General features: G+C 43.1%; 1 protein-coding gene across 9 annotated transcripts in view; it reads right to left on the reverse strand.

Moving 5' to 3' along the window:
• LOC144679064 (engulfment and cell motility protein 1) overlaps nt 1-12,464 on the reverse strand; it is a 272,728-nt gene that overhangs the window by 35,036 nt on the left and 225,228 nt on the right. The window lies entirely within an intron of this gene.

Raw genomic sequence — 12,464 nt, forward strand, 5'->3', positions numbered from 1 at the left:
GTAGCCCTGGATTGTACACACTGGGTAATCATTTGTCAATCTTGGATGATATATTAAGGCAAACATTAACATAAATGTCTGTCAGTAGGTTAAACAAGTAGTTGCTTTTCTAGCACCCTGAAATTCCAGATTTATAGCTTTTATTTAAATATATATAATTGGTTTGTTACCCTTACTGAGGACAATTTTCTAATTAAATAAAAATACAGTCTATTCTTAATTTGAAGCATTTGTTCAGTAATAAACCTCCTGCAATGTTTTGGTTAAATTAACATAATTCAAATGTCTTGTTTTGAACATTAAATTATTTTGAATTACGAGGAGCAGACTGTAATTGAAGCGATTCCATTTGAATGGAGATCTGAAAGCCAGCTGGTCTGTATTTTGGTTAATAGTTCATGGGGAATGAGAGGCAGGAGAGCGAGTCTGTTCTGGGGAGTGGGAGATGCCTTTGTGTAGAATCACAGACAAATATTGGATGGGGTTAAGAAGCTCATCAATCCATTCACAGTGAAAATAGCAGGAACTTCACAGCATCTGTCCCCTGCTTTTAACTGTTTTCAAAATGGTAAAGATCTCCAAACCTCCCCCAATGCAACTTAGTCTGTTTGCTAATGCTGGAACTGCACAATCATTAATATCTAGTCCAAGATACGGTCCACTTCTTAAGGTCAAGTTAGTCACAGCATCCTGCAATGGTACACATGTAACTTTATATGTCAGCTTGGATTCTCACAGGCAGACCGTTAGGAACACTGAACTTTTTAAGAAGAAAAACACAGTGACTGATCATGTTAATCAAGATTTCATTTTTAATGTAATTGTAGGAAGTCATCAACAACATGAACTTATATTTATACAGCACCTCAAGCTGCTTCAAAGCAGTAATGAGAAAATCAGCAATCAGAAAAAATTGGCAGTGAGTCACATAAGGAGATATTAGGACGGCTGCCCAAATGCTTGGTCAAAGAGATGGGTTTTAAGGATTGTCTTAAAGGAGGAGAGAGAAGTAAGAAGCAGCTGGGGTTCAGGAAGGAATTGTAGAGCTTAAAGCCTAGCCATTTAAAGACATAACTGCCAATGGTGGGAGAGATGAAAATCAGGGATGCACAGGAGGTCAGGACTGGAGGATTGCAGAGATCTTGGAGGACTGTAGGAGTTTACAGAGATATGGGTTTTAAAATTGAAGCATTGCTGGACCAGGGTCAACATAGGTCAGTGAGCACAGGGATGTTGGGTGTGAGAGTTAGGACAGAGGAACAGAATTTTGGATGAGTTCAAATTTATGGAGAATGGCAGGTGAAAGGCTGGTCAGGAGGGCAATATAAATAACTCCGATTTGTCTAGGGTGATTGTAGCACCAATCACTTCAAGCAATACTTACAGGGAGATTAGAAGGGCTGAAAATGGCCAAAGTACCCAGTCAGGCCCGGTTCATGGAGGTCCTGCCTGACTTAACAGCAGGATTTAATTATCAACTTTTAGATCAATTCCCTTTTTGGCAGCTGGCCAAATAGTCAACCTGGTCTGTGGATGGGAGGGAAACCCAGCTGCAGTAGGCTACAGTTAAGGACCCTTGAGAATGTGAGAATGGTCGTCTGCAATTGGACAGGGTGGGGGTGGGAGGTCAGCCATCGCTACCAAGGTGGATTAAAGAGATGGTCAGATCAGACACTGTGGTTTTGGAGGGGATATCGGTGATCGGGAGGCAGGAGAGAGTGGCTATGAGCGATAGAAGGGGAGGCCTTAGGATTGCCCACAGGGCTGGGGGGATCCATTCTTGCTCCTACAGGCCCACAAGGAGTGTCATAACAGGCAGTTACTTCGTGGAACCATCAGCCCACACAGCAACAGTGAATTTTAAATCAAGCAGCCAATTGCACTGTAATAGTCACCGCCACAAAATAAGCATGGAGTCTGTGCATGGCAAGTTAGGGTTGCATTGCGCGCATTTCACGGTTTAACCCCAATCCCCCAATGTCATGGGGGTGAAGAGAGTTTAATATCAAGGTTTTAGTAACTCACCAGGGTTTATACAATTATCTGAATGGCTATGAAAGGTCTAATTGCTTTTTCTTTCATTACAGTGAATCATTAACATAATACCTTAGCACAACATCCACCTTAGCACAACAGCATTTGACTACCACATTTTTTGAATGATTCTATCCATCAAGTCATTCTGTACATATGAATAATGCAAAGAGTTGTCAGTGCAGAGTAAAAGGAAACAAAATTTATATGCAAATCACTCTAAATGATGCTGCTTGACAGTTAGTTCTGCGACTCCGAGATTCTGCCTAATGTGCTTGTTTGCGTACCGTCCGTAACCCTGACGTGGCTTCTGAGCAGGAAGCTACTGAGGAAAAAATTGCTTAAGAAATATTCTGAATAGCTGTAACCAAGGCCAATAACAGAAGCAGGTGTCAGCCATGGCTCCATGGTAGTATTTTCACATTGGGATCAAGTGTCTCTCCAGGGACTTCAACACAAAATCTAGGCCAACATTCCAGTTCAGCACTGAGGGAATATTATACTCCCCAGAGGTGCCCTCTTTCACCAAGGCCACATCTGCTCTCAGTGGACATGAAGGATCCCATGGCACTATTTTGAAGAGCAGGGGAATTCTCCCCAGTAATCCTCAAATTAATCCTCAACCATCACCATTGATTATCTGGTCGTTATCACATTGCAGTTTGTTGCTATTAGCTTTGCACAAATTGTGTGCTGTGTTTCCTACATTACAACAGTGTCTATACTTCAAAACCAGTTGATTGGTCGTAAAGTGCTTTGGAATTTCATGTGGCTTTGTAACACAAAACAATTTACCATTCAATCCATCATGTCCTCATCAGCCAGAAGACAGCTATCTAATTAATCCCCTTTCCAGCATTTGATTCACAGCCTTGTAAATTATGGCACTTCTTTTACATATACTTTTTAAAAGCGATGAAGATTTCTGCGTCTTCCACCCTTTCAGGCAGTGAGCTCCAGATCCCCACCACCCTCTCTGTGTGAAAAAAGTTCTTCTCAACTCCCTTGTAATCCTTCTACCAATTACTTTAAATCAATGTCCAATGGTTACTCATTCTCTGATAATTGGGAAATAGATCCATCCTATCCACTCTATCTAGGCACTTCAGAATTTTATACACCTCAATTAAATTGCCCCCAAAAGTCCCTTCAAAGAAAACAACCCAGCCTATCTAATCTTTCCTTAGAATAGATCCTCCACTCCTGACAACATCCTTGTAAATCTCCTCTGTACCCTCCATGGTACAATCATATCCTTTCTGTAATGTGGTGACCAGAACTGTATGCAGTACTCTAGCTGTGGTCTAACTGGTGTTTAATACAGTTCCCTGCTCTTATATTCTATATCTCAGTTAATATAAGAAAGCATCCTGCATGCCATCTTAACCACCTTACCTAACTGTCCTGCCAATTTCTGTGGACGTGCTCTCCAAGATCCCTCTGCTCCTCTCTACCTCTCATTTGTGTATAATCATATAATCATTTGTGTATGCCTTTGTCTTGTTTGCCCTCCCCAAATGCATTATTTAACACTTTTACCAATTGCATTCCATTTGCCACTTGTCTGCTTAGTTAACATGTCCACAGGTATCTTCCAGCAGCCTGGAGCTTCCTTCCTTACTAGCAACCACAAGACCATTTTTTGTATCACTGTGAAAGTCTCTACATAAATCCAAGTCTTTCTTCAACATCTGCCACATCCACTGCATGCAGCATGTACAAAGTGCTTTTATTGTTACCTGGGGCTGGGGTGGAGGGAGAGAAAGTAGATTCAGTTGATATTTTGTTGTTACACGGCTTGTGCAGTATGCTCAAAACTGTCAAATCTCTCAAATCAACTTCTACATAAGTAACATTGTGAAAGTGGAGCTTGTTCGAAATTTGAAAAGAAAAATACAATTTTTGTTAAGAAAATAAGAAACTACACTTATAGTGGTGTGCTGCAGGCATTGAATGCTAGAAACTTTCTAGGCTACTTTTTAAAAAATGAATGTATAATTGAAATATTTCATCATTTACGTTCTTAATGCTAATGTGCTTGAACTAATTTGAGCCTGCTGATGATGCTAGTGTTTTGAAAAACTTTTCTTCCTGTGTGAGCCTAAATACTGGATGTTGACAGGATTGTGTGGGCATCACAGCCTGGTCTCCTCCTGCCTGCACTATATGTCCAGAGCAAGAGAGGCAAATAGTCATATTGAGAAAAGACAGAGCAAGAAAGAGAGAGATGGGGAGCAAGAGAGAGAGAGAGACACACTTCCAGCAGGGGTCAGTGGATGGCAATCAGAAATGGGAACTGTTGTTCACCACACCACTTCTAATCCAAAAGCTAATTGCAGCATCGTTCACAGTACCAGAACCTAGGAACAAACTCTTTGTTTGTGTGGGTCACCCACTCATTGTTTCAATCAACTGAGATGTCAGGGAGAGGGAGACATGTGCTGAGATTTAAATTTCAACGTAGCAGGTTCTTGAGAAATCAATTGCAAGTGTTCCATTATTAATCTTTAATCTTGCAATGGTACAAAATTAAACCAAAATATTTCTTGCTGCAGACAAGGATAAGGCTTTATTAATAACCAACTTTCATCACCTTTTAAGTATATGCTGAAAATAGACAACAAACAGCATGAATCTAATTAGTTTCACACTATTTGCTATGCTTATCAGACACAAACAAATATGTGTAATTATAGCTTTCAGACATTTAACGGACTCAGCACAAGTTATAAACAAGCAGCAATGACTGCACTGAGGTGTAGTCTTGAATAGTGATGAATTGATCTTTTATTTAAACTTGTAACAATTTCTCATACACTGAAGACACAGAACATCATGAACTTTTACCAACCTGTCAAATTCCTTCAAAATGATCATGTGTAAGAAATATAAACATGTCTATGGCATGGATACAAGTGACCAATAATCTGGCTGGCAAATACTACCCAACCCAAGTGACTGACAAGCTAACTAACATCACCCAATCCAAGTGGGCGATGAGCTGAATGACCAACATGCTGACTGATCAACACTCAACCCTAGTGATCAAATGCTGAATGATCAACACCTGACACAAATGCCCAACAAGCTGAGAGGCCAAAGCCACCCAAACAATCTCAACTGATGTCATTGTCAAGAGACTTGCGTAGTCTGGGTTCTGCCACAATAGAGCAGAAAGAGGAGAATTTATCACTGGTAATATGGAGCATCATGTACTTAAGGTTGTTGTATCTGTCTTTCAGGAAAATGAAAAATGGAACAAAGCATCTCTGGTGATACAGTGTGTCAGTTTTATATGGCTACATGGATTCTAGCAGGTTAATCACATGTTTAAATTAAGTCCAGTATCCCATACTGTTGAGTGAGATTATAGAAGTTCTTCAAGCAATGACACCCATCTGTAATTCTGAAAAAACTACCATTAAACAACAGGTTTACATACAACTAATTACATCATTGATGGTGAAAGAAATTGTGGAAATATTCTCTGAATAACGATAAATTGGGTTGCAATGTATCAGTACAAGAAACATTGGGCAGAAATTTTCGCTCGGCGGACGGGCGTGCACACGACCCACTCGAGCGTGAAATGATGCACGTTGACTTCGGCCGAGTGTGCAGGTGTCAAAGTGGAGTCGCACGATAATTCGGTCGGCGGGCGGGCGAAAAGGCCAAGTGGCCTTTGCATTTTTTTGGAAACCTCATCCACAGGCGGGATGAGGTTTCCAAAAGCATATAAAAATAAAAGCTTTACAATTGAATTAATAGCCTCTCTGCTCATGTGACAGAGTCACATGAGGGGACATGTTTCACTACATTTTTATTTTCTTTATTTTCCCTTTTTAACACCGCTTCATCTGCCTGAGGCAGCTCCGTGCCTCAGGGAGATTTATGTAGTGCTCGCTCACGCGCATGTGCGAAGTTTGCACTCGGCCCGCTTGCACAGGCAGCCCTGAGCGCTGCCGCTCGCGTTTCACGCTGGGCAGGCCTTATTGGCGCGCCAGCATAAAATCACGGTCCGGTGGCGATTGTGGGTGGCAGTCGGCTTCCTGACCACCCCCACCGGCCAAGGGCAAAGTTCTGCCCATGGGCTCTAGGGATCTTAAACTGACACTCAGGACATGACGAACCCTGTTTTTTAAAAATTCATCTACACAATGTGGGCATCGCTGGCTAGGCCATCATTTATTGCCCATCCCTAGTTGCCTTGAGAAGGTGGTGGTGAGCTGCCTTCTTGAACCGCTGCATTCCCTGTGGCGTAGGTACACCCACAATGCTGTTAGTGAGGGAATTCCAGGATTTTGACCCAGCGACAGTGAAGGAACGGTGATATATTTCCAAGTCAGGATAGTGAGTGGCTTGGAGGTGAACTTCCAGGTGGCGGTGTTCCCATCTATCTGCTGCCCTTGTCCTTCTAGATGATAGTGGTCATGGGTTTGAAAGGTGCTGCCTAAGGAGCCTTGGTGAATTCCTGCAGTTCATTTGTAGATGGTACACACTGCTGCTACTGTGCGTCGGTGGTGGAAGGAGTGAGTGTTTGTGGAAGGGGTGCCAATCAAGTGGGCTGCTTGGTCCTGATGGTGTCAAGCTTCTTGAGTGTTGTTGGAGCTGCACTCATCCAGGCAAGCCGAGAGTATTCCATCACACTCCTGACTTATGCCTTGTAGATGGTGGACAGGCTTTGGAAAGTCAGGAAGTGAGCTACTCGCTGCAGGATTCCTAACCTCTGACCTGCTCTTGTAGCCACAGTATCTATATGGCTAGTCCAGTTCAGTTTCTAATCAATGGTAACCCCCCAGGATTTTGATAGTGGGGGATTCGGCAACGGCAATGCCATTGAATGTCAAGGGGTGATGGTTAGATGCTCTCTTGTTGGATTTGATCATTGCCTGGCACTTGTTTGGCGCGAATGTTACTTGCCACTTGTCAGCCCAAGCTTGGATATTGTTCTGGTCTTGCTGCATTTGGACATAGATTGCTTCAGTGCCTGAGGAGTTGCAAATGATGCTAAACATTGTGCAATCATCAGTGAACATCCCCACTTCTGACTTTATGATGGAAGGAAAGTCATTGATGAAGCAGCTGAAGATGGTTCGGCCTAGGGCACTACCCTGAGAAACTCCTCCAGTGATGTTCTGGAACTGAGATGACTGACCTCCAACAACCAGGACCATCATCCTTTGTGCTAGATATGACTCCAACCAGCGGAAAATTTTCCCCCTGATTCCCCTTGACTCCAGTTTTGCTAGGGCCCCTTGATGCCACACTGTCAAATGCGCCTTGACGTCATGGGCAGTCACTCGCACCTCACCTCAGGAGTTCAGCTTTTTTGTCCATATTTGAACCAAGGCTGTAAAGAGTGGGGGATATGCCGGGCCATGAGGTACAAATTGTGGTTGAGTACAATTCTGCTGCTGCTGATGGCCCACAGTGCTTCATGGTTGCCCAGTCTTGAGTTGCTTGATTTGTTCAAAATCTATCCCATTTAGCATGGTGGTGGTGCCACACAACATAATGGAGAGTGTCCTCAATGTGGAGACAGGGCTTCGTCTCCACAAGGACTGTGCGGTGGTCACTCCTACCGACACTGTCATGGACAGATGCATCAAGTATGTTTTTCCTCTTCTTGGTTCCCTCAGCACCTGCCACAGACCCCATATAGCAGCTATGTCCTTTAGGACTCGGCCAGTTGATCTCTACTGGTGCTACCAAGCCATTCTTGGTGGATATTGAAGCCCCCACCCAGAGTACATTCTGCACCCTTGCCACCCTCAGTTCTTCCTCCAAGTGGTGTTCAACATGGAGGAGTACTGATTCATCAGCTGAGTGGTTGGGGGGGCAATACGTGATAATCAGCAGGAGGTTTCCTTGCCTACATTTGACCTGATGCCATGAGGCTTCATGGGGGCCTGAGTCGATGTTCAGAACTCCCAGGGAAACTCCCTTCCGACTGTATACCTCTGCTGGGTCTGTCCTGCCGGTAGGACAGGACATACCCAGAGATGGTGATGGTGGTCAAAAACAAAAACAAAAACAGAAATACCTGGAAAAACTCAGCAGGTCTGGCAGCATTGGCGGAGAAGAGCACAGTTGACGTTTGGTGATGGTGGTGTCTGGGACATGTACTGTAAGATATATTTTTGTGAGTATGACCATGTCAGGTTATTGCTTGTCCTGTGAGACAGCTCTCCCAATTTTGGCGTAAGCCCTAGATGTTAGTAAGGAGAGCTTTGCAGGGTTGAGAGGGCTGGGTTTGCCGTTGTTGTTTCCGGTACCTAGATCGATGCTGGGTAGTCCTACCGGATTCATTCCTTTGTTGTGGCTTGATACAACTGAGTGTCTTGCTTGGCCATTTCAGAGGGGCATTTAAGCGTCAACCACACTACTGCAGATTTGGAATCACATGTAGGCCAGACCAGGACATTAGTGAACCAGATGGGTTTTTATGACAATTGACGATGGTTTCATGGTCATCATTAGCCCTTTAATTCCAGATATTTATTGAATTCAAATTCCACCATCTGCTGTGGTGGGATTCAAACCTGGGTCCTCAGAGCATTACCCTGAGTCTGTGAATTACCAGTCCAATACCATGATGCCACCACCTGTGCTTGACCATTGTTAGTTTTTTTCAAAATGGAACAACTGTACTGTTATTTAGCTCTTACTGAAACCAATTAAACACAGCCAACTGAAGCATAATCCCACACTGCCCCCCAAAAATACAGAACCCCAGTCCACCAATCCAATTCCTAGTATTATAAAGAATCCCAGTGTACCAATCTAATTCATTCTACTATACTGAGCAGAGTATCAATCTATCAATCCAATCCTTTCTACTATACATAACTTCAGTGCCAACCCATACCCTTCTACTTTCAGAACATCAGTGTACTAATCTAACCCCTTAAATTATGCACAACCTGTGTCCCAATCTAATCTACTATGCAGAGCATCAATCTAATCCCTCATACTATTCAGAATCCACAACCATCACCCCCAACTCTACTGCTCCCAGTAAACAGAATACAATTTTTGATCCAACCATTAAGAACCCTTTAAATTAATGCTTTTTTAAATTCTCCCATATTTGATCCAAAAGCAACATTATATCAGAGAAGTCTAATAACTTTGTAAAAAGTGTTTTTAATTTTTTATTCTGAATCTCAGGTTAAATAGGAAATGGCATAGTAGTATGCAGATTGACTGCTTTAAACTGTGGAGTTCCAGAGTTCTAGATGTAAACATACATACTTGCAACCTGCCTTGACTATTTAATATTTCCAGAGACAATTACGACCATAACCATTAATGCGATTCCCAATTTACCCTGCAGTGATCTGAATTGTAATGTTGACTGCTCAAACAAAAGGAAGAATTAAAATGGAACCATTCCCACTGCTGGTCCAATTATTCCTCTACTCCCCTCCATTCTCTGATTGTAGCCTTCCCCTGGTCTTCATCCACTCTCCCTCTGGTGGTGATGCTGCCCATTCACTAAATCTGGTTGGACACATTCCTGGAGACTTTGTCACATGACCTATCACCTCGCCCAGTCAAACAGACCTCATGTCAATATTTTAAAAGCCAACAAACATAAGCATTGAAAGACAATGAAAAAACCCTTTTTCTTAATATCCTGGGCCCATAACTTCTGAGCTCCGGGCCATCATACCTAGGATTGCACAGCAATTGCCCAGGAGGTTCAAACTTCCATTGGTCAATTGCCCCGAAACTCCAATTTAAATCGCAACTTTCAGAGGGCTCCGACTGTCTTACAGCAATAGTTACCCAGAAAAAGTTAGAAGAATTAAAACCACTTCTAACTCCTGGGTAACTATAGTACTGACCAACCACCGCGACCCTTCACAGGAACCCCCGACTACTCCCTCCCCACCCCCTGACTAAACCCCCTCTTCCCCGACTATCCTCCCCATCCCCTTGCCTGACCCCACGCCGATTGCCCTCCCACCCGCTCCGACTGCTCTTCAATCCCCTCCGACTGCCCTCCCCACCCCCGACTGCCCTCCGCACTCCCCTGACAGCCCTCCTCGCCACCCCGACTTCCCCCCCCCCCCCACCCCCTCGACTGCCCTCTCCACCACCACAACTACACCCCCAACCCCCGACTGCCCTCCCCACTGCCCACCTAACCACCTCACTGCCCACTTACCTTATTCCCGGCTTCTCAAAGTGGCTGGGCCTTTAAACTTACCTGCTGTACGGCAGCCAGTGCCGTGGAGAAAGGGCGAGTCTACCTTACCTCCAACTCAGTTGCCCTTGACACAAGGCCTCGGGAACCCGCTGCACTGCACCTTTCTCACCCGGCCTGAGTCGGAAAGTCGGGCAAGAAAGATGCGGCTGTGTTCCAGGGTAAGGAACTAGGAGCGGAATGGCAATCCGACTGTGATTGCCACTCCACGAAAGTTATTTCATGGAAAGGCTGATTTTTTTCCTGGGTTGTTCGCAGCTGTGACCAGAAGATTAATATTTAATTCCTGGAGACTCGGCAAACATACCATTCACTCATACCTATATAAACGTCTTGGTTCAGCCAGTGCTGCGATGTATGAATTGTAATGTATCTCGGCCAACGCGTTTATTAAAGACTCCAATGTAATACTGCAGCATCAACATTTCATGGAAATTTAGCACCTACTTTGCACACAAGAAATTCACAGATTGCTTCATGTAATTACCAGAGTAATCATTCAATCTTTCAAACCCCAGCCATGAGGCACCAGATCTATACTCTGCAGCTGGTGGCAGCTGATGACTTTAACTCTGCCACTGAAATTTAACCCTGCAACCGAACTGCCTGCTTCACAGCCAAGACTTCAAAGGTTCAGGACAAGGCTGACCTGCTCAACAGTGACAAGGGGACTTGATGTTGAACCTGGAACACATAAGTACATAAACTGTTTTCTGGGCTTTGACTGACAAATATTTGAAAGACAACACATAAAAGCTCACAGTTCTCTGTAATGCTTGCAAAATAAAACAGCTTTTTTGCTCTTTCTACAAACATGACAGAGTCCTGAATTCTCAGAGATAAGAAAGCGATTCCAATTCCTCAAAATTCAACCATGGTTTGAAGAAGTAATGAAGCAGTTCTGTAAAATCTTTTTATTACATATCCAACCTGTACCTCCATATTATTAGTGTGAAGTTTTTTCAGTCATAGACAATTTCTTATTCTGTTTTGTTCCAGGTTATTTATCCTCTCTCCCCACTCCACCCACCCACCCCCAACTATTTTCAACATTGTTACTGTTTTACATAATGGCCTTTGCCCTTTACCTGAGTCTATTAAAAATAAGCTAGTTTAGGTCACTATAGGAAGCCATAATATTTTGATGTTGAGAATTACAGGCAAATTATTTAATAGAGGATGTGGTTCTGGTGCATAGCCTATCCTGTAAACTATTTAATTAATTACTTAGATGAGAAGGATGTTTTGGAGCAGGTTTCTATACAAGTCTGCTGAACATTTATTGGCAATTGTTGGCAGCAGGGATGAAACAATGGAACTCTAGGTGGTTTTAGTAAGTGTGCAAAGAAGCAAGCTGCAGGAATATAAAACTCAAATAATAATTAAGCAAAAATGCATAACACAATGCCAGGAATGGTATTCCCTCTGAAGTTTCACTGTTAATAAAAAAATAACAGATTGTCATGTGCAATTCTACTTGTATTTGAAACCATCATCTGAACACCAAACGCCTTGAAGCGACATGCACAGAAACGGAAAGATATGTGTGCCACAGGAAATCACTTTCAAAGTCCTGAGTAAGTTCTGTGGACAAGAATCTGGGAAAATAAAACAAAATAGCCTAGATAGCTGAGTAATGTTCACAAAAATCTACAACTACAATCTGGACATTACATTAAGGGTGACACAAATGCGCAAGCCCCCAAGGCACTAAGACCCAGTTTTCAAAATATATTGTTTATAAATAGGAACAGGGAGAATTAAACTGGTGATCCTTTAGTGCATCCATTGCAATTTTAAATAATAACCATCATTTGAAGAACCTTGACATGACGCAAAGGTACAGAGCTAGAGAAATAAAATTTATCTGAAAAAAAGTAATTAGAAAAAATACAGTAGCATAACAAAAGGAGCTTCAGAACAGCAATTGGCCATTCAGCTCCTTGGGTCTGTTGCACCATTCAATTAGATCATGGTTGATCCTATCTTAACTTAATTTCCTTGTGTTGATTCCTTATCCTTTAATATCCACACATAACAAAACTTTAACTAGCGAACTCTGAACCCTCTCGAGTTCCTGGCTGACAAAAGATGTGAAAGCTGATTCAAATATAATGGCTCCCGAGATTTGAGCAGAAAATCTAAGCTGAAGCTCCAGTGCAGTGCTGGATTCACTGGGCAGAATTTTGCCCTCGGTTGGCAGGTGGGCCCCACCGGC

Source organism: Cetorhinus maximus, chromosome 3, assembly GCF_964194155.1.
Source record: "Cetorhinus maximus chromosome 3, sCetMax3.hap1.1, whole genome shotgun sequence".
Taxonomy (NCBI): domain Eukaryota; kingdom Metazoa; phylum Chordata; class Chondrichthyes; order Lamniformes; family Cetorhinidae; genus Cetorhinus; species Cetorhinus maximus.